Raw genomic sequence first — 20,876 nt, 5'->3', positions numbered from 1 at the left:
AAAGTCCCTTATACCACCCACCACTGCAACCTGTATGCTCTAGTCGGCTGGCCCTCGCTAYATATTSGTCGCCAGACCTACTGGCTCCAGGTCATCTATAGGTCTTGCTAGGTAAAGCTCAKCCTTACCTCAGCTCACTGGTCACGATAACAACACCCACCCGTAGCATGCGCTCCAGCAGGTATATCTCACTGGTCATCCCCAAAGCCAACACCTCYTTTGGCCGCCTTTCCTTCCAGTTGTCTGCTGCCAGTGACTGGAACGAATTACAAAAATCACTGAACCTGGAGACTTATATTTCTCTGTAATTTGATATTAGCCCTTTTAACGTATGGACCGTTGTCCTCACGTCCTCGGGAACACAAATGTTACATTTTCGTATAGGGCTTATATAGTGGTGGAGAGAAGGGCGTGTTTAATAGTTTACAACAAAYGTCTGTTCACATGGGGCCACTGTGTTGAGCCTAGTTCACATATAAAAACCAATTCTCTCATTTAGAAGCTAAAATGTCATCTTTTCACACAGTTTCATATTTAAACATTTAAATTGCACAAAWATTCCATGTGAACCTGATAACTAGAATGTGTAGACTTTCCAAGATACAGTTTGTCATCCTATCATCAATAATAATGTCTCAGATGACAACTGATCTGATATCATATTCTTTAACATTCTCTCTACTATTATTCTGACATTTCACATTCTTAAAATAAAGTGGTGATCCTAACTGACCTAAGACAGGGAATTTTTACTAGGAATAATAAATGTCAGGGATTGTGAAAAACGTATGATGTGCATGAGTTTKCTTAGTTGTGTCATTAAAKGTGAAGACTGTTATTTTATCAAATCAATTCTCTGTAATTATTATTACGTGATTAAACTAATCATGTAACTTTAACTAACCASAAGTCGGGCACCACGGAAAATCTTCAGATTACAAAGTTATACTTTTCCGAATATAACTCTTCAGATAGTTTAATGTCTGATCAATTAGTCTTCTATTAATAAATTATTCTTTACCTCACGTCAGTCTCATCTGAACGTCGTAAATTGTTGGTTATCTGCACGAACCAAGCCTTTACTATAAATCATCCATACACCAATTTGCATAATAATTTATTTACTAACTAACTAAATAATCACAGAAATGCATAAACAAAATAACAGTAGATATTGGTTACTAACAATGATAGGGAAGATTCTCTAGTGGGCTAAACCGATACGACGGCTTGGTGGACAAAGGGAAGGGGGTGTGGACTGAGAATAAGCGGGAAAGACAAAATTGATTYATTACACAGTCCAGAATTATATACATTGAAATGCTAATCCTTCGCACATGAACAGCCGCTCATTCAATAATAATTGCAAGTACATATTTACGTTGTATGTCATTATTGTCTTCTCTGTTGGAATCCGGTCCTTCTGCTGGAGAGTTCTCCCGAGTCTCTCTCTCTTTCTGTTTCCCTGAAGATCAAAGTCTTTCGTGGTTAGAATGGACACTTCAAAGTACCATTCAGAAATGTTCTCATAGAATAGATGTTTCAGCAGTTGTCGGTAGCTGCAGACTAGTAATTAGTATTTAAGATTTGCTCTTATTCTGTAGGGATYGATAGTCTCAGAGTTTAACCATTTCCAGTCGTGTAGCCAATGCTCCACGTGGTATGGTTTTCTAGTCTTRGTACTCAAAACTGTGCCACCTCAGCTTACACCGAGGTATGCGTGGTCTTAACTATTCACAATCATAGCTCACACTGTGGGTTTGCTTAGTCTGAAGAGGATTTTCTTAGGAGGGGCTTTTATTCATRACAGTAGAAGAGGGCGGTTCAATGACGCCAGATCATGTCTGTGCTCACGGGGGCGTGGCTGCTGACTAGTTAACCTTTACAGGGAATACAATTCTCTCAAAATTAAAGGTTAAAATCACATTACATCATTTCACAAATAGTTGTATCTTTACTCATTCATTTTATACAAGAATTAGTTGCAAACTCCATAATTGAGAAATGTACACACATAGAGATATAGTTATGTATTTCCTGTCCTTCATCAGGTAACCAAATGAAACACACTCAACATAACTGTCCCTTAACCTCTCTTGGGTAAGGGGCTGTATTTTGAATTTTAGATGAATGCGGTGCCCAATGTAAACTGTCTGTTACTCAGGCCCAGAAGCAAGGATATGCAAATGCATGCTAGTATTGGATAGAAAACACTCTGAAGTTTCCAAAATTGTTAAAATAATGTCTGTGAGTATAACAGAACTGATATGGTAGGCGAAAACCTGAGGAAAACCCATCCAGGAAGTGGGATATTTTTGATGTGGGTACTTTTCTATTGAATGCCTATACAGTATGTATTTGGATAGGAYCCAAATTGCAGTTCCTATGGCTTCCACTAGATGTCAACAGTCTTTAGACATTGTTTCAGGCTTGTATTCTGAAAAATTAGGAAGAATGAGACCAGCTTGTAAGTGGCATGCAGAATGAAGCAGAGCTCCTTTGCGTGCGTGACCGAGAGCACGCCCTTCGTTCTTTTTACTTTCAATTGAAGACGCTATTGTCCGGTTGAAATATTATCAATTATTTAGACAATAGACAACCTGAGGATTAATTATAAACATCGTTTGACATGTTTCGACGAACTTTACCGGTACTATTAGGATGTATTCGTCTGCATGTCGTGACCGCCTTTGAGCCAGTGGATTACTGAAAAAAACGCGCCAAAAGAAAACTGAGTTTTTGGGACATAAAGAGGGACTTTATCAAACAATACAAACATGTATTGTGTAACAGGGACTCTTGAGCGTGCAAACATATGAAGATCATCAAAGGTAAGTGATTAATTTTATCACTCTTTCTGACTTTTGTAATTCCTTTACTTGGTTGTAAAATGTTTGTATGCTTTTGTCGGCGGGGCGCTGTCCTCAGATAATTRCATGGTATGCTTTCGCCATAAAGCCTTTTTGGTATTGTTTATATCAAATTGAGGGAAATAGTACGTTAAAACATTGATTTTTGTATTTTATTACATCGGTTGAAGTTATTACCTTATTCATCAAAACAGTTGTTACTCACCGGTTAAGGTAATAACTACTGGTATAACTTATTACAGTTACAGAAAAAAAAGTTGTTATATCAACCTTTCAACGTTTTGTTATGTTTACTGGCAAGTTATTACATAAACCAGTTTTATTATTAACAAAATTGAAAAGTTATTACATTTAGAAAAGTTATTACATTTAGAAAAGTTATTACATTAGCCGTTATTAGTTTGATCACCCTGACATAAAACGTGTGGTGTATTTAAGGTCGAAAAAATCTTCTGAAGTATGTAATTTTCACTTTCCAATTTCAGACTTGATTTTCCCTTACGAAAAATGAATCAACATCTACGAAAATGTCAATTTAGTACAATCCACAGAATAATTCACATTTCCTGTTGCTGCAGGATTATTTTCCTGTWTCAAAGTAAGATCCCATACTGTAACTAACTGCAATGTTGTTGATCCATCCTCTGTTTTCACTAATCACAGTGGTAAATCCCAACAACAAATAACRGTGTATTTGGGTTTATTTGGCTTTTCTATAACCCGCWAATTTTCTTGGGAACAGTAATATTTAGACAACATGATGCCAAGTGTGTTGTTTTGACATAAACAGCCACTCCTTTCCCTTTTTGCAATATATCACACCTGAAGATATTTTAACCACAAATCTCAATGTCCTTATCCGAGACCGAATCAGTCAGCTAAGTCTCTGTTAGAACCAGAATACCAGGGATTGTCCTGCACCCAGATATGAAGAAGGTCCGACTGAGATACAAACAAAGACACAGCCAGGAGTACACTCAGACTAGCTTGGAACATAGAGTAGCTTCTTGTTTTTGTACCTTTTATCAGGGTGTTTGACAGTTTGTTGATAATTGTGAGACCTCTGTTGTTTTGGAACAAGAGGTTTYTCTTCTGCACATTGTTTCAGACTAGAAGGACAGACAAAGAGACATAGACAGAAAGAAAAGAGAGAGACACACAAAGCAATAAACAGACAGACATTCAGTGTTGGAAGACARCCATGGGAGTTGAGGAGCAGAGGGCTGGGGARTTTTACGTGGAGAGGGATGTTATGAACGAGCTTTGCTTGGACGAGTTGGCCAGAAGACGGACTCACTCCACCAGACCTCTCCTGAAGGAAAGGGTGAAAGATTCCCTCAGGTAAGATAGTAACATCCCACTGGGCACAAACTGGTTGAATCAACGTTGTTTCAATGTAGTTTGTCAACGTATGTGATGTGGAATTTAGTAAAATACATTGGATTTGCAAAGTCATCAATGTAGACTGCTATTTAGAGGGTGAAATTTCAACAACGGGATTAGTATATCATGGTAACCAATTTTCAACATAGACAAACCTTGCATAAATGTGTCTCCACTTAAAAACTCAATACATTCAATATTGCAATCAAAGTCATTTCAAAGAATAGATTTAACAGAGCAAATGAAAAGTAAATATACTTTATCAATCATATATCATCAATTATGCTTTTTAGGCCCATGTCTTCAACAGCTATCATTTCAATTCAAACCAGGGTTCAACAAGAAATTTGAAAATGGGCTTAGGGTTTCAAGCTTTGGTTGATTTCACATTAGAAATAGGTTGAATTCACGTTGTAGGGGGTTGGTCCCAAAGACCCATTATTGAATAAGGGGACCTTAAGATTCATATGTTTTGCTGCAGGCCTTATAATAAGATACTGTTGCTATGTGTCTAAAAACTCTGCCACTATATGTTGCACAAGCTATCTATATTAGTTTTTATGGTTAAGCCCTGGCTGTTGCGAGAGTGTGCTTGCAGGCTAGGTCTGAGTCACACCAAAACTAGATTAAGAGAAGTGTGTTACAGTGGATAATGCTAATAAATTCAGAGAAGCTACTGTAATATTAGGTAACCTCGGCTTATTGATACACACATACATTGACGTAGGTGATCATACCACTAGGGAGTGACCACATGTATAAAATCAGCTGTGCCCTTTGGTGGGGAGCAGAACTTACTCTGAAACCTACGCACTGTGTTTCCATTGTCAACTTCTGTCTGCAAATGCATTAAAAGGTTTAATTGATTTACTTAAAGAAGATATTGTCTGACAATTTCACCAGATGTTGACCAGGTGGGACGCTACCTAGAGAGGTTTTAAACACCATGGGACCAAGCAGCCGTCATACCGCTCAGGAAGGAGACGCGTTCTGTCTCCTACAGATGAACGTACTTTGGTGCGAGAAGTGCAAATCAATCCCAGAACAACAGAAAAGGACCTTGTGAAGATTCTGAAGGAAACAGGTACAAAAGTATCTATATCCACACTAAAACGAGTCCTATATCAACATAACCTGAAAGGCCACTCAGCAATGAAGAAGCCACTGCACCAATATCAAGATTTTTCTGAGTTACAGTTGAAATAATTTAATTAGGCCTTAATCTATGGATTTCACATGATCGCGCAGGGGCGATGGAGAGTCTGGCTCCYCACCCAATTGGGAGCCAGACCCAGCCAATTAGAATGAGTTTTTCCCCCACAAAAAGGCTTTATTACAGACTGAAAAACTCCTCAGTTTCATCAGCTGTCCTGGTGGCTGCTCTCAGACGATTCTTCAGGTAACAAAGCTGGATGTGGAGGTCCTGGGCTGGCATGGTTACATGTGGTCTGCAGTTTTTAGTCTGGTTGGATGTATTGCCACATTCTTTAAAACGACCTTGGAAGCAGCTTATTGTCGAGAAATGAACATAAAATTATTGTAGAGAAATTAACATTAAATTCTCTGGCAACAGCTCTGTTGGACATTCCTGCAGTGAACATGCCATTTACACACTCCCTCAAAACTTGAGACACCTGTGCAATTGTGTTGTGTGACAAAACTGCACAATTTATAGTAGATACATGAATACATGTATACATGCAGATACATGAAATGTATTGTCCCCATCACAAGGTGCACCTGTGTAATGATCATGCTGTTTGTTCAGCTTCTTGAAATGCCACACCTGTCAGGTGGATGGATTATCTTGGCAAAGGATACATTTCTCACTAACAGAGATGTAAACGAATTTGTGCACAACATTTGAGAGAAATAAGCTTTTATTGCATATCTAACATTTCTGGAATCTTTTATTTCAAATCAAGAAACATGGGAACAACCCTTTACATGTTGAGTTAATATTTTTGTTTGCAGTACCAGTCAAAAGTTTGGACAAACCTACTCATTCAAGGGTTTTTCTTTATCTTTCCATTTTTTACATTGTAGAATAATAGTGAAGACCTCAAAACTATGAAATAACACATATGGAATCATGTAGTAACCTAAAAAGTGATAAACAAATGAAAACATATTTAATATGAGATTCTTCAAAGTAACCACCCTTTGCCTTGATGACATCTTTGCACACTCTTGGCATTCTCTCAACCAGATACATGAAATGCTTATTTACAGTACAAGCCCTTAACACTTAATATGGCTGCATGGGCAGTATTGAGTAGCTTGGATGAAAGGTGCCCAGAGGTGCCCATAGTAAACTGCCTGCTCCACAGTCGCAGTTGCTAATATATGCATATTATTATTACTATTGGATAGAAAACACTCTGTAGTTTCTAAAACTGTTTGAATGATGTCTGTGAGTATAAAATAACTCATATGTAAAGACACATTTATTGTCTTTACCGGAGATAAAGAACAAAGAACGCGCTCTCATCCACGAGTATGAAAACACTACAGCCAAAATGGGAGCCACTTGGAAAAAATACAAATTCTAGCTCATCTTTCCAAAAACAAGCCTGAAACTCTTTCTAAAGACTGTTGACATTGATTGGAAGTCTTAGGAACTGCAATCTGGGAGGATTTCGCCTCATAATAAACATGACAGCCATTGGAAACAGTGGTAGGCTGAATTTTTGGTGGGGATGGTTTGTGTTCGGGGTTTCGCCTGCCATATCAAATCAAATCAAATGTATCTCAAAGTGCTGTACAGAAACCCAGCCTAAAACCCCAAACAGCAAGCAATGCAGGTGTAGAAGCACAGTGGCTCGGAAAAACTCAATAGAAAGGCCAAAACCTAGGAAGAAACATAGAGAGGAACCAGGCTATGAGGGATGGCCAGTCCTCCTGCTGTCTCTAGAGAGTTGAAAACAGCAGGTCTGGGACAGGTAGCACGTCCGGTGAACAGGTCAGATTTCCATAGCCGCAGGAAGAACAATTGAAACTGGAGCAGCAGCGCGGCCAGGTGGACTGGGGACAGCAAGGAGTCATCATGCCAGGTAGTCCTGAGGCATGGTCCTAGGGCTCAGGTCCTCCGAGAGACAGCAAGAAAGAAAAAGAGAGAGCAGCAAGGAGTCATCATGCCAGGTAGTCCTGAGGCATGGTCCTAGGGCTCAGGTCCTCCGAGAGACAGCAAGAAAGAAAAAGAGAGAGCATTAGAGAGAGCATACTTAAATTCACACAGGACACCGGATAAGACAGAAGTACTCCAGATATAACAAACTGACCCTAGCCCCCCGACACATAAACTACTGCAGCATAAATACTGGAGGCTGAGACAGGAGGGGTCAGGAGACACTGTGGCCCCATCCGATGATACCCCCGGACAGGGCCAAACAGGAAGGATATAACCCCACCCACTTTGCCAAAGCACAGCCCCCACACCATTAGAGGGATATCTTCAACCACCAACTTACCATCCTGAGACAAGGCCGAGTATAGCCCACAAAGATCTCCGCCACGGCACAACCCAAGGGGGGACGCCAACCCAGACAGGAAGATCACGTCAGTGACTCAACCCACTCAAGTGACACACCTCTCCTAGGGACGGCATGGAAGAGCACCAGTAAACCAGTGACTCAGCCCCTGTAATAGGGTTTGAGGCAGAGAATCCCGGTGGAGAGAGGGGAACCGGCCAGGCAGAAACAGCAAGGGCGGTTCGTTGCTCCAGAGCCTTTCCGTTCACCTTCACACTCCTGGGCCAGACTACACTCAATCATATGACCTACTGAAGAGAGGAGTTCAATAAAGACTTAAAGGTTGAGACCGAGTCTGCATCTCTCAAATTGGGTAGGCAGACCATTCCATCAAAATGGAGCTCTATAGGAGAAAGCCCTGCCTCCAGCTGTTTGCTTAGAAATTCTAGGGACAATTAGGAGGCCTGCGTCTTGTGACCGTAGCGTACGTGTAGGTATGTACGGCAGGACCAAATCGGAAAGATAGGTAGGATCAAGCACATGTAATGCTTTGTAGGTTAGCAGTAAAACCTTGAAATCAGCCCTTGCCTTAACAGGAAGCCAGTGTAGGGAGGCTAGCGATTGAGTAATATGATCACATTTTTTGGTTCTAGTCTAGATTCTAGCAGCTGTATTTAGCACTAACTGAAGTTTATTTAGTGCTTTATCTGGGTAGCCGGAAAGTATAGCATTGCGGTAGTCTAACCTAGAAGTAACAAATGCATGGATTAATTTTTCTATATCATTTTTGGAAAGAAAGTTTCTGATTTTTGCAATGTTACGTAGATGGAAAAACCTGTCCTTGAAACAGTCTTGATATGTTCGTCAAAAGAGAGATCAGGGTCGAGAATATCAGTTCTGTTATACTCACAGACATTATTTTAACAGTTTTAGAAACTTTAGAGTGTTTTCTATCCAAATCCACCATGTATATGCATATCCTAGCTTCTGGGCCTGAGTCACAGGCAGTTTACTTTGGGCACAAATACAATTCAATAAAAAATTTGCAATACAGTTAAATAGCCAAAAGTTAACACTATCTTACTATTGTAACAGTATTTATTCAACCTTAAAATTAGAAAGACATCCATGGACATATTGGTCTTGAAGTTTACTGTAACTATAAATGTCCTCCTATGTAATCTTAGAAAGCGTGCATGTTCAAGATAGCATGCACATGTTGCAGGTCTGTGGAGATCACATTTGCTTTAATAATCTGCACAGAACTTTGTTGTGCATTAAAATGGTTAAAAGCACAGTGACACATTGGGAATTTAACAAACTTTTGGCTGTCTTTTTGAGTGGGTACTGAACAAAAATATTAATGCAACATGTAAAGTGTTTCATGAGCTGAAATAAAAGATTGCAGAAATGTTCCATAAGCACAAAAATAATATTTCTCTAAAATATTTTGCACAAAATTGTTTACATAGCTGTTAGTGGGTGTTTCTCCTTGGCCAAGATAATCCATCCACCTGACAGGTGTGGCATATCAAGAAGCTGATTAAACAGCATGATTATTACACAGGTGCAACTCATGCTGGGGACAATAAAAGGCCACTCTAAAATGTCCAGCTTTGTCCCACAACACAAAGTTTTGATGGTGCGTGCAATTGGCAGGTAGACTGCAGGAATTTCCACCAAAGCTGTTGCCAGAATTGAATGTTCATTTCTCTACTACTGAATAAGCCACCTCCAATGTAGTTTTAGAGAATTTGTACATTCAACAGGCCTCAACACCACAGACCACGTGTAACCACGCCAGCCCAGGACCTCCTCACCCGGCTTCTTCACCTGAGGGATCGTCTGTGTCATGTCTTTGGCATCATTAAAGTGAAGACTGTTATTTTATCAAATTAATTCTCTGTAATTATTATTAGGTGATCTGAAGGTTGGCCATTCCCACCTTCTCACAAGTGGACATTTTGTATCAAATCCCCATGTTGGGGATTTAGGAGTTTGCCATGTGAAATCCTTTGTTCTCTCTATGTGTCTCTCTTTCTGCATGGCCAGGGGGAGAGAGTCTCCTCCAGGCATTTACGACCTGAGGTAACAAAACCTGGGTGTAGGGGAGAGAGAGAGAGACGGGGGGGGGGGGGGGGGGGGGCACTAGCTCTACCCAGAAAGGGCCACGTCATGACATCTGAGACCAACCACCCAGACAGCTGATGAAACTGTGGGTTTACACAACCAAAGAATTTCTGCACAAACTGTCAGAAACTGTCTCAGGGAAGGTGTCTTATCTGCTTGCTCATCGTCCTCACCAAGGTCTAAGCTACGAACAACGTTCACAATTGCATTTTCTTCATGTCAATTTGAATGCACAGAGATACCATGACGAGATCCTGAGGCCCATTGTCTTGCCATTCATCCGCTGCCATCATCTCATGTTTCAGCAGTATAATGGACACCCCATGTCGCAAGGATCTGTACACAATTCGTGGAAGCTGAACATGTCCCAGTTATTCTATGGCTTGCATACTCACCAGACATGTCATCCATTGAGCATGTTTAGGATGCTCTGGATTGATGTGTGCAATACCGTGTTCCACTTCCCGCAACTTCGCACAGCCATTGAAGAGGAGTGGGACAACATTCCACAGGTAACAATCAACAGCCTGACAACTCTATGCAAAGGAGTTGTGTCACTCTGCATGAGCTGGGTCACGTGGGAATCATTTTAAAGCTTATTCTATTGCGGACATGGCTAGCTAAGTTATAAAATACAATCTTCCAGTGGTAGACTTTCAAAAGGCATTTCAGAGAAACAGATTGTAACTTTTGTGCACATAGAAAGGAGTCATGAGTGCATTCAAGTACGCGTTCCGCAGCAAATTGTATTCACAATACGACAAACAAATGCTCATTCGGTTCAGGACAGCCCAGTGTATAACATCCTTGCAACTGTGGATTAAACATAACAATCATAAACGTTGATAGTGTAAATTACATGAGTTTTCAAATATGGAAATGTGACGTAGACATTTGGACTCTTGGGTGTGTGGTTTGATTGTATGACATCAACACGGTCTTTATTAGAATCCTCAATATCTCATCTTTTAGAACACATCGACTCTTCTCAATGTACAGCATTTCCCTCACTCAGACAACAACAAATGTGCAAACGTAGTCCAATTAGTGGGAGGAATGGGGGCATCTTCTTGTTGCACGGTGCTCAAGTTTATAACAGCTGTCAGTCAAAACTCATACAGCGCTGTAAAGTGGAAAACTTGAATTTCTACGTCATGCATAAGATGTTACTGTACAGCTACTGCGTTCCAATTTATGCGCTTATCAATGACAAAATGAGCCATTTTCAATCCGTATACAGGATGACAGGAAATGTGAGTGGAAAGGGCTACGTTTTGCAAATCTTTATTGGTTTTGGTTAAAAAACTACACACAGTATAAAATTATGTATGCAAGTAATCTAACACAGAATTTATGGTGAGTCAAACTGAATTAAAATTAAGAGCGCGATTGCACGTTTGAGAATTTTTCTTGGTGTACTGATTGGATTCATCCAACCACTCTCAACACTGCAGACTTCCTCATTGGTTTTGGGTATGTCAATTCAGGCTTAACAGCGACTTCTTCTGTGTTAAAGAAACCATAACATTTATTGCACTAAAAAGGCAAAGAAAGACGATTCACACACCTGTGCGGAAGTTAAAGCTGTAATATGTAACATTTTGGGCGACTTGACCAAATCACATGGAAACGTGAGTTATAGATCTGTCATTCATGTTGAACGCAAGTCTAAGACGCGGTCGATCTATTCTATGTGCGCTATTTCTATGATTCCCGTTCTTAAGTTTAGTTTTTGCGTCTTTTACGTTTGGTTTTGTACAGCAGCTTCAAACAGCTGAAAATACAATATTTTTGGTTATTGAAAAGGTATTTCACAGCAGTTTAGATGGTTCAATGATTCTCTACACTATACATGGTTCATTGTGCCACATAAACTCTATTCGAATTTTAGTAACCAGGAAATGGCGTAGCGATTTCTGCATATTGCACCTTTAATGTTTGAAAGACTGAATATGATCGGTTTAATGTGTTAACGTAATGTGTCTTCGGATTTCATAACATTTTCTAAGGAATCATGAAGAGTTTCTCATACCTAAAATAAATGATAAGTATGTTAGCGATGGCAATATTACTGTGCAACGTAGACATTATATTTTCTCCTAAAATTGTTAAACAAATCGTATGTTGTATCGTATGAATGTTTCAACCTCTGTGTTGAGAAGTCTTGTTTTTACTGTCAGTTGCTGGTTTCACCCAAAATTACACTAACCATGAGTCTTTTAGCATTTCTGTTGCCACAGAAACAGACCCTGAGTCTGTTCTAACGTGTCCACCTGCGAATCCGAGGACATGATTGTGGCTGTATCGCATTAGTGGAAACCAAGTCTGTTCTCAGGCCAGGTCTGCCAGTTTTGACTAGCAGAAGTGACTTTTTGATTGGAGAACTTACGCTGCAGGTTAGAATAGTCAATGTGGTTGGTTAGGATAATAATGTGGCAGGTTAGGAGAATTATGTTAAGGTTAGTAAAAGTTAACCCCGGTTACTTGAACAAATCTAGCTACAACCAGGGCCTGCCCCGAGAACAGTCTTGGTTTCCACTAATGCGATGCTGCAATATTGTGCTTCCGTTGTGGGTGTGGTAGCAAAGCAAACTTTATTTAGAATTATAAGACTAAGATAGAAATCTAAAGTTGTGCTTTTCCTTCAGCAAGCACACCTAATAAGACTATGTAAGAAATCTAGAGTGTTCTTGCCTTCAGCAAGCACACTAATAAACACAGTTACATTCGTTTGTAAGATAGCAGTAACTTTAGGCTATTTACTGTATTAAAAAAGTAATAGTCTCATCTACCAGCCGGCTCTTCCTCTGTCAAGATGTCTGGATTCACAATGCCTCAGAATGGGACTTGACCAGGAGTCTATGGTCGGAGCAGCAAAAACAGTTGCTGGTTTTAATTGGCTGATCTCTAAGTTCATCACCATGTAGCGCAACCCTTAGAACACCGATCATCAACTAGGCGGATGGTCGGGGGGCCGGAACATAATTACAAGTCAATTTGACCGCAAGAATCCCAAACAGATATTCTATTTGACTAAAACATTTTAATTTCAAAACTTTCTTGCATTTTTATGCAATCATGTCAATATACTATGTGTGGGAATACTTGGGAGCAGATTTCAAAAATGTAAATCACTTGGAGCTGATTTCCTGGTGTTTTTACAGTCTTTTGTGTCCAATGACATAAGACAATTTTGGGGACCAAATAAAACCATTTGTGGGCCAAATTCGGCCAGTAGGCCGCCAGTTGGGGAACCCTGCCTTTGAACCTCCCCCCTACATTGTAGACTTCAATCCGCGATTAGCGCAAGTGATTTATACAAAATCTGAGCGTAAACATCTTATTAATAGTTTGATATGCTCAAACTTAGAATCAATTGTGCTTCCCCAAAATAATATTGTCAATGTGATAGAACATTTATTTTAATTGCCTTATTTCACCACTTTTCTAAATCCTATGTAGGATTACTCCCTCGATTTTACCTACAGCCCTATGGCACAGGGTTACCTGGCTCTATGTGCCACTAAAGGAGATGAAACCTGGTCCTGAATGGCCACAGTGTGTGCTGTCTTATGTGCCAGCCTAGCTGTAAGACTCCTGGTTAGTTTAATTAGATGTGTAAGAGATGGAATGGAACCAAACCCTGCACTCACTGTGGCACTCAAGGAGCTGAGTTGCCTGCATGCCCTATCCACCAACTTCAACTTCAACACACAGCAGACACATATCCGTTGTCACAAATGGATAACAAAAATGTATTATTCTTTTCTCCACTTCTCCACCTCTCCACCACTCCAACTCTTCCCCCTGGTCTCAGGTGTTCAGTGCCCAAGCTGAAGCGTTCTGTGCTGAGCTTTATACCTATCCTGTCATGGCTGCCTCGTTACTCAGTGAGACATGATGCACTGGGAGACCTCATATCTGGCATAAGCATTGGTATCATGCACCTGCCTATGGGTCTGTACCACCTCTACTGTTTGAACACACAAACAGGGCCCAATCCTAACTTGACATCAACAACACATGGTGGGAAAAGTACTAAATCGTCGTACCTGACCAAAATGTATAGAAAATGTAAAAGTGAAAGTGAAAGGTAACCAGTAAAATACTACTTGAGTAAAAGTCTAAACTATTTATTTTAAAATGTACTTACTGTAAGTTCAAAAGTACCAATTGTTATACTTGAGTAGAAGTAAAGTTAAATGCTTATATTAAGCCAACCAGACAGCAGCATAAAAACAACTCCAACAATCTGACATTATTTACAAATGAAGCATTTGTGTTTAGTGAGTTTGCCAGACTTGAGGCAGTAGGGATGACCAAGGATGTTCTCTTGATAAGTGAATAAATTGGACCGTTTTCATGTCCTGCTAAGCATTCAAAATTTAACCAGTTCTTTTGGGGGTGAAGGAAAATGTTTAAAAAGTACATTATTTTCTTTAGGAATGTAGTTGAGTAAATGTAAAAGTTGTGACAAATAGAAATATTAAAGTACAGATAGGCCTTCCCAAATGAATTACTTAAGTAGTACTTTACACCACTGAGTACTTAGTTAATTTAGTCACTGCATGTAACCACATGTAAATCTTTCATTGATACCAACGCTTGAGGTGAAAGCCTGATTTACACAAGTTGATCTCAAGTTAGTGTTGCATCTCTTTGGGCTGAGAATACTATATGATAACTATCTATTTTGTGAAGACTATGAAGACTGACATTTCTGTAATGTTTCCCCAGGTTTGGCCTATGCTCTCCTGGCCTCTGTGCCCCCAGTGTATGGCCTCTACACTTCCTTCTACCCTGTACTCATGTACTGCATCTTTGGCACCTCCAAACACATCTCCGTAGGCAAGACAGAGTGTGGAAGGGGGGAAGGAGAGAGAGATAATTTGAATTTTTAATATCATTTGGTCAAAGGAATATGCTAATTAATTCACTAATATTATCTTGTGTGTGTAATGTGTGTGTGTGTTCCCTCAGGCACATTTTCTGTGACCAGCATCATGATAGGCACCACGACAGAGAGGCTGGCCCCAAACAGTAACTTCATGACTCTAAATGGAACCAATGGGACTGAAGTTCTAGATGTAGCAGCCCGCGATGCCCTCAGAGTACAGATAGCAGCCAGCACCACTATACTGAGTGGGATCTTTMTGTTTCTGCTGGGAATGATTCGGTTTGGTTTTGTGGTGACGTTCCTCGCGGATCCCCTGGTACGTGGTTACATGACAGGAGCAGGTATACATGTGGTACTTTCCCAACTCCCAAACCTCTTTGGGATCCGCACTAGACGCTTCTCCGGACCGCTGTCTCAGGTCTATGTGAGTGCACACAACACAYCCACACACAGAAACAGATGATTCACACGTGCAAAAGTTGTAAATGTTTTCCAACTACTGCATGTATGCAGAAACACTCTCTCTCTCCCTCTCTATTCTCTACTCTCTCTCTCTCCCCTCTCTCTCTCTCTAGCTCCTAATAGATATCTGTAGACATCTGCCAGAGACTAACATTGCGGCCGTRGTGGTAACTCTAGTGGCCTTGGCGGTCCTCATAGCGGTCAAAGAACTCAACATTTACTATGACAAGAAAATGCCTGTGCCTGTTCCTATAGAACTCATAACGGTAGGTCCTCTACACCAGGGTTAACCAACCTCGGTTATTTGAATCAGCTGTGTAGTGCTAGGGCAAAAACAAACACGTGGACCAAGTTTGGGAAACCCTGCTCTACACCTAACACCTCTCTGTGTGTTTCTGTTTATTTGTCATACAATCATCCTCTAGTCTTTTGCTCCTCATTCCTCTCTCTCTCTCTTGGTCTCTTGAACGACACGTCTAGTGAAAACCACTAGAGGGCAACCTGTCCCCATGGCTGATAGGAGAGTAAGGCCAGAAAGTGGTTAACCTTATTTTCAGTTTAACGTTCCATATTTTCACATCATTTTSTAATTTCATCAAGAGGGGTGTATGTGTCTCTCTGTGTGCATGTGTGTGTGTGCCTAGTCAGTCACATTGATCCATTAAAATATGGTGAAGTGATTAGTTATGTTAAATAATCGGCCTGTATTTGTGCATGGAATCCAAACACAGCAAAGCCACAAAGGTCTGAAATAATGATTTACTCAAAAATGCACATGTACACAACAGGACAGGCGATGTTGTGTTTTTGTGAGCATGGTAACTTATATGTGTCTATGTGTGTGTGCTACAGATCATAGKAGCAACACTTATCTCTTACTACTGCAAACTGCGCAGCCAATACAAATTGGCCGTCGTCGGACAGATCCCCAACGGGTGAGTGTTTATGAGTGTGGGTTTGTGCGTTAGTGTTTGTGGGTGGGTGGGTGTGTGGGGTGTTCTAAGATCAGTTGAGTCCACAGGAGAAGAGGCGAGGAAGAGGAAAGATAGGAGAAGGTGATATGGTGTAGTTCATTGGGAAAGAGTCATCCTATTCGCCTTGTTCTGGAACGTCACAGTGATCGCGGCGAGTTAGTTGCAATGGTGTTTCTATTTCCGGTAACATTTGTGCGACGCTGGCACATGCAAAAGTGGTACTTTTAGTTGAGAGCTTGATAGTTTTACACTGACAGAAACGCACAAAATCCTAAAATTGGTAAACATGACAAACATATGTTCAGTACGAGGCTGTCTCAACAATTGGATGAAGAGGAGGCAGTTTTTACAGCAATGTTTTGAACACCAACCTCTACGTCGATCTGAATGTACCTGTGGAGCCCCATACGACCTGCATCCACCTCCTAAAGACGCGGAGACTGCGGTTTTGGCTCAAAGCGTTTGAACCTAAAGAAATCACCAAAACGTCCCTTTGTGGGCTCCTACCACTTCTTTGACAAGAAGCCTACAGTGGAACATCCTTACCACAAAAAATGGCTTGGCTACGATGCTCCACTCATGAAGAAGCATCGGGTGTTGGTCAGGCAGTCATCCATGACAGTTAAGCCAAACGCTTGAGCAGTTTTCCTGCTCTCATTTTGTGTCTCCCTCTTACATTTGTATCTAAGCACAGTCTCATAATATACGCATTTATTTACTCTACAACTCAATAATAAAAAATCCTATTTTATATGTAATTCATTATTATGATTATTAAATATCCTTAGGAGCGTCCATGCAGTATAGTGTTTTGTTGTAGAAAGTGGCTACTGCTACTGCTCAATATCAGCTGTTGTAGGCAGCTTTTCTGAATGGAGGAGACAGTATTCATAAGCTTGATCATTGTCACTGGTGTAAATTGATCATTTCATTCTTTCAAGTATCAAATCATTTTCTTCATAACAATGCTTTACCTCAGGTAGCCTATAGGTCCTTTATCAMTTTGTTTATCATTTAGGTTACTTTGAGCCATCATAACATAGCCTGTGCATTGATACACAATTAAACCCCAACGTAATTATTTGTTTGTGTACATGTTTCAATACTTGTTACCAGTAGCAATAATCAAGGGGATGTGTTGAGCAAGGAGGGGTCTGGACGAGGCAGTAATCAATGAGATACATTTTTACAGTGTCTTTGAACCACATACTTCTCTTCTATCCCTTCCTCCCCCTGTCCACTTTAATCTCTCCCTCTCCTTCTCTTCCTCTCCCTTTCTCTCCACTCCTGTCTTCTCCCCATCTCCCTTTCCTCTCTATCCTTAGACTACAGCCTCCCAGGTCACCTGACGTTAGTATGTGGGGTTCGGTAGTTGGTGATGCATTCGTAGTAGGCATAGTGGGATATGCCCTTAACATCTCCTTGGGAAAAATCTTCGGCCAAAAACACGGCTACAACGTGGACAGCAACCAGGTGGGACATGCACGCACAAACACAAACACACACACACACACACACACACACACACACACACACACACACACACACACACACTGGCATGCAGGCAGACCAACAGAGGCATGTGTGTGGGGTTGCTTTGCTCTGAAAGAGTGAGACAGGAAGGGAACACACAGTGTCTGTACCAGCTTACAGCTCTTGTCCTGAATGTTTAATGGATGACACTCTCTGCTCAGTCAAGTGTAAAGGAGAAGTACACCAAATACTGAATATACCACTGAATAAGCACTATGACTTATTTACTGGGGGTGGCCACAAGTAAATAAACCCCAATGTAATTGAGCCTCTGCATTCCTCTAATCTCCCCCCTCTTTTTCACTCTCTTGGTCTTCTTTCTCTCTTTCCAGGAGATGGTGGCTATTGGTCTCTGTAACATAGTGGGAGGATTCTTTCAATGCCACGCTGCTGCTGCTTCTCCGTCCCGTACCCTCCTCCAGGATAGCACTGGGGGCAAGACACAGGTAACACACACAGACATACACTCATGCATGCACATACACGCATCTACACTTGCTAATATTTACACAAACGTACACACTAACTGATGAGTGTGTTTGTACATGTTGTCAGGTTGTGGGGCTGATTTCTTCAGTACTTGTGCTGATCTTCATTCTGCAACTGGGGACACTGTTTGAGGAGCTACCCAAGGTATCTATCTCTCCATCACCTCCACGCCAGCCAAACACACACAACACTGATCTGATGAGTGTTTGTGTGTCTCCTAGGCTGTCCTGGCCTGTATAGTGCTTGTGAACCTGAAAGGCCTTTTTATGCAGTTTAAAGACATTCCTGCACTCTGGAAGAGCAATAAGGTCGAACTGGTGAGAACTTTTATTTTGTATTTATTCTACCTTTATTTAACTAGACAAGTCAGTTAACCTGTTTGGGATAGGGGGCAGCATTTTCACTTTTGGATGAAAAGCGTGCCCAGAGTAAACTGCCTCCTACTCTGTCCCAGATGCGAATATGTGCATATTCTTAGTAGTATTGGATAGAAAACACTCTGAAACAGTTTCTAAAACTGTTTGAATGATGTCTGTGAGTATAACATAACTCATATGGCAGGTGAAAACCTGAGAAAAATCCAACCAGGAAGTGGGAAATCTGAGGTTTGTAGTTTTTTAAGCTTGGCCTATCGAATACAAACTGTCTATGGGGTCATTTTGCACATCCTAAGGCTTCCACTAGATGTCAACCATCTTTAGAAACTTGTTTGAGGCTTCGACTGTAAAGGAGCAGCTCATAAGTGCTCTTTGAGTGAGTGGTCTGGCAGTGCCACAAACTCTGACGCTTGTTCACGTGAGGGGTAGCTCTCATTCCATGGCTTTTCTACAGACAAAGGATTTCTCCGGTTGTAACATTATTGAAATCTTATTTACAATGACTGCTTACCCTGGCCAAACCCTGGCGACGCTGGGCCAATTGTGTGCCGCTATGTGGACTCCCAACCCCAGCCGGATGTGATTTAGCCTGGATTTGAACCAGGGTCTATAGTGACGCCTTGTACACTGAAATGTAGTGCCTTAGACCGCCACGCCACTCGGGAGCCCGAGTGGTGGGCAACACATCTATACACTAAAACATGCATCCTAACTTGAGATTAACGTATATGACTCAAATGGGGTTTGGGAAACCCTGGTTCCTGGGTATTCCCCATATTGATTACCTGTGTCTCTGCTGTCCCCTAGCTGGTGTGGTTGGTAACTCTGGTGTGTACTATCTTGCTGAACCTGGACCTCGGCCTGGCTGCATCCATCGGCTTCGCTATGCTCACTGTCATCTTCAGAACACAACTGTGAGTCTGAGTGTATTTTATTTGTATTTATTATGGATCCCCATTAAATACCTCGGCAGCAGCTACTATTCCAGGGGTCCAGCAAATTAAGGCAGTTTATACAATTTTAAAAGTGTGTATGTGTGTGTGTACATGAGCTCACGTGTTTGTTTGCTTTGTTTTGTTATAAGAGAGAGTAATAGAGAGATAATATAAAAGAGAGATTTACCTTTTTAAACAGGGGTATTCAAACTTTTTCAGCGGGCACCTCATTTTTTTCGCAGTAATATCTCGCGACCCCACCCCAAATATGATGATACAACCTTAAAATCGGTACATTTATATTTTTACATCAACAAATAACCTTCATTACATTTTAATCTCTTACCGAAAAGAAAAGAAACCAGGAAATATCTTTCTCAAAAATGTTATATATTGTCCCATACAAAAATGTAATATATATTGTCCCATACAAAAATGTTTATATATTGTCCCATACAAAATGTTTATATATTGTCCCATACAAAAATGTTATATATTGTCCCATACAAAAATGTTATATATTGTCCCATACAACATTTTTATATTATTGTCCCATACAAAAATGTTATATATTGTCCCATACAACCAAAAATTTGTTTACTTTGGACAAAAGTGTCTGCTACGTAATTGGCATATATTACAGTACTGTATTTGCCAACGTAATTTTAGTAAAGCAGTGTGAACTCTGCATTGTATTGTGAAAGGCTATTACTTAATATGAATATGATGTGTTGCAATGTGAAGACATGTATTTCTAGATGAAACACTGATTCAGTTTGTTGTAAAAGAGACAGTATGATATTGTGTTGTAGTTGGTCAGTTGAAAATGTAACTTAGAGTTTTTTGAAACAACTACCTTTTTTGATGATCTGTTTTGGGTTTGTTACTAAAAGTTGTAAATTGTACCGAATACTTGTGAAAATTGCACTAAAGCGACCACAAAAACCTGTAAACTCCTCCGTCTCACCTCCTCATATGTGTCTGTATCCAGGTAGAGCTCAGTCCAGGAACATGCCCCAGGATAGAGTACCGCGGCTGGGAGAGAGAAGCGCGAGAGAGAGAGAACGGATGTTATTACTTTATTGAAGAAAGAGGAAGAAAGAGTCGCGACCAGTAGGGTCGCCCAAAAATTATAATAATACTAGTACAGTTTTTGTATGGGACAATATATAACATTTATGTATGGGGACAATTATATAACATTTATGTATGGAACAATTATAACATTTATGTATGGACAATATATACATTTATGTATGGGACAATATATAACATTTTTTGTATGGGACAATATAAACATTTTGTATGGGACAATATATACAATTTTTGTAATGGGGGACAATATACTAACATTTA

At 40.5% G+C, this 20,876-nt stretch overlaps 1 pseudogene; it reads left to right on the top strand.

Annotated features, from left to right (window-relative positions):
• Positions 1 to 3,719: 3,719 nt before the first annotated feature.
• The window catches only part of LOC112069247 (solute carrier family 26 member 6-like), a 39,417-nt pseudogene continuing 22,260 nt past the window's right edge, over positions 3,720 to 20,876 (top strand).

This window comes from Salvelinus sp. IW2-2015, unplaced genomic scaffold (assembly GCF_002910315.2).
Source record: "Salvelinus sp. IW2-2015 unplaced genomic scaffold, ASM291031v2 Un_scaffold948, whole genome shotgun sequence".
In the NCBI taxonomy this organism is placed as follows: domain Eukaryota; kingdom Metazoa; phylum Chordata; class Actinopteri; order Salmoniformes; family Salmonidae; genus Salvelinus; species Salvelinus sp. IW2-2015.
This window is presented reverse-complemented; position numbering and strand designations above follow the sequence as displayed.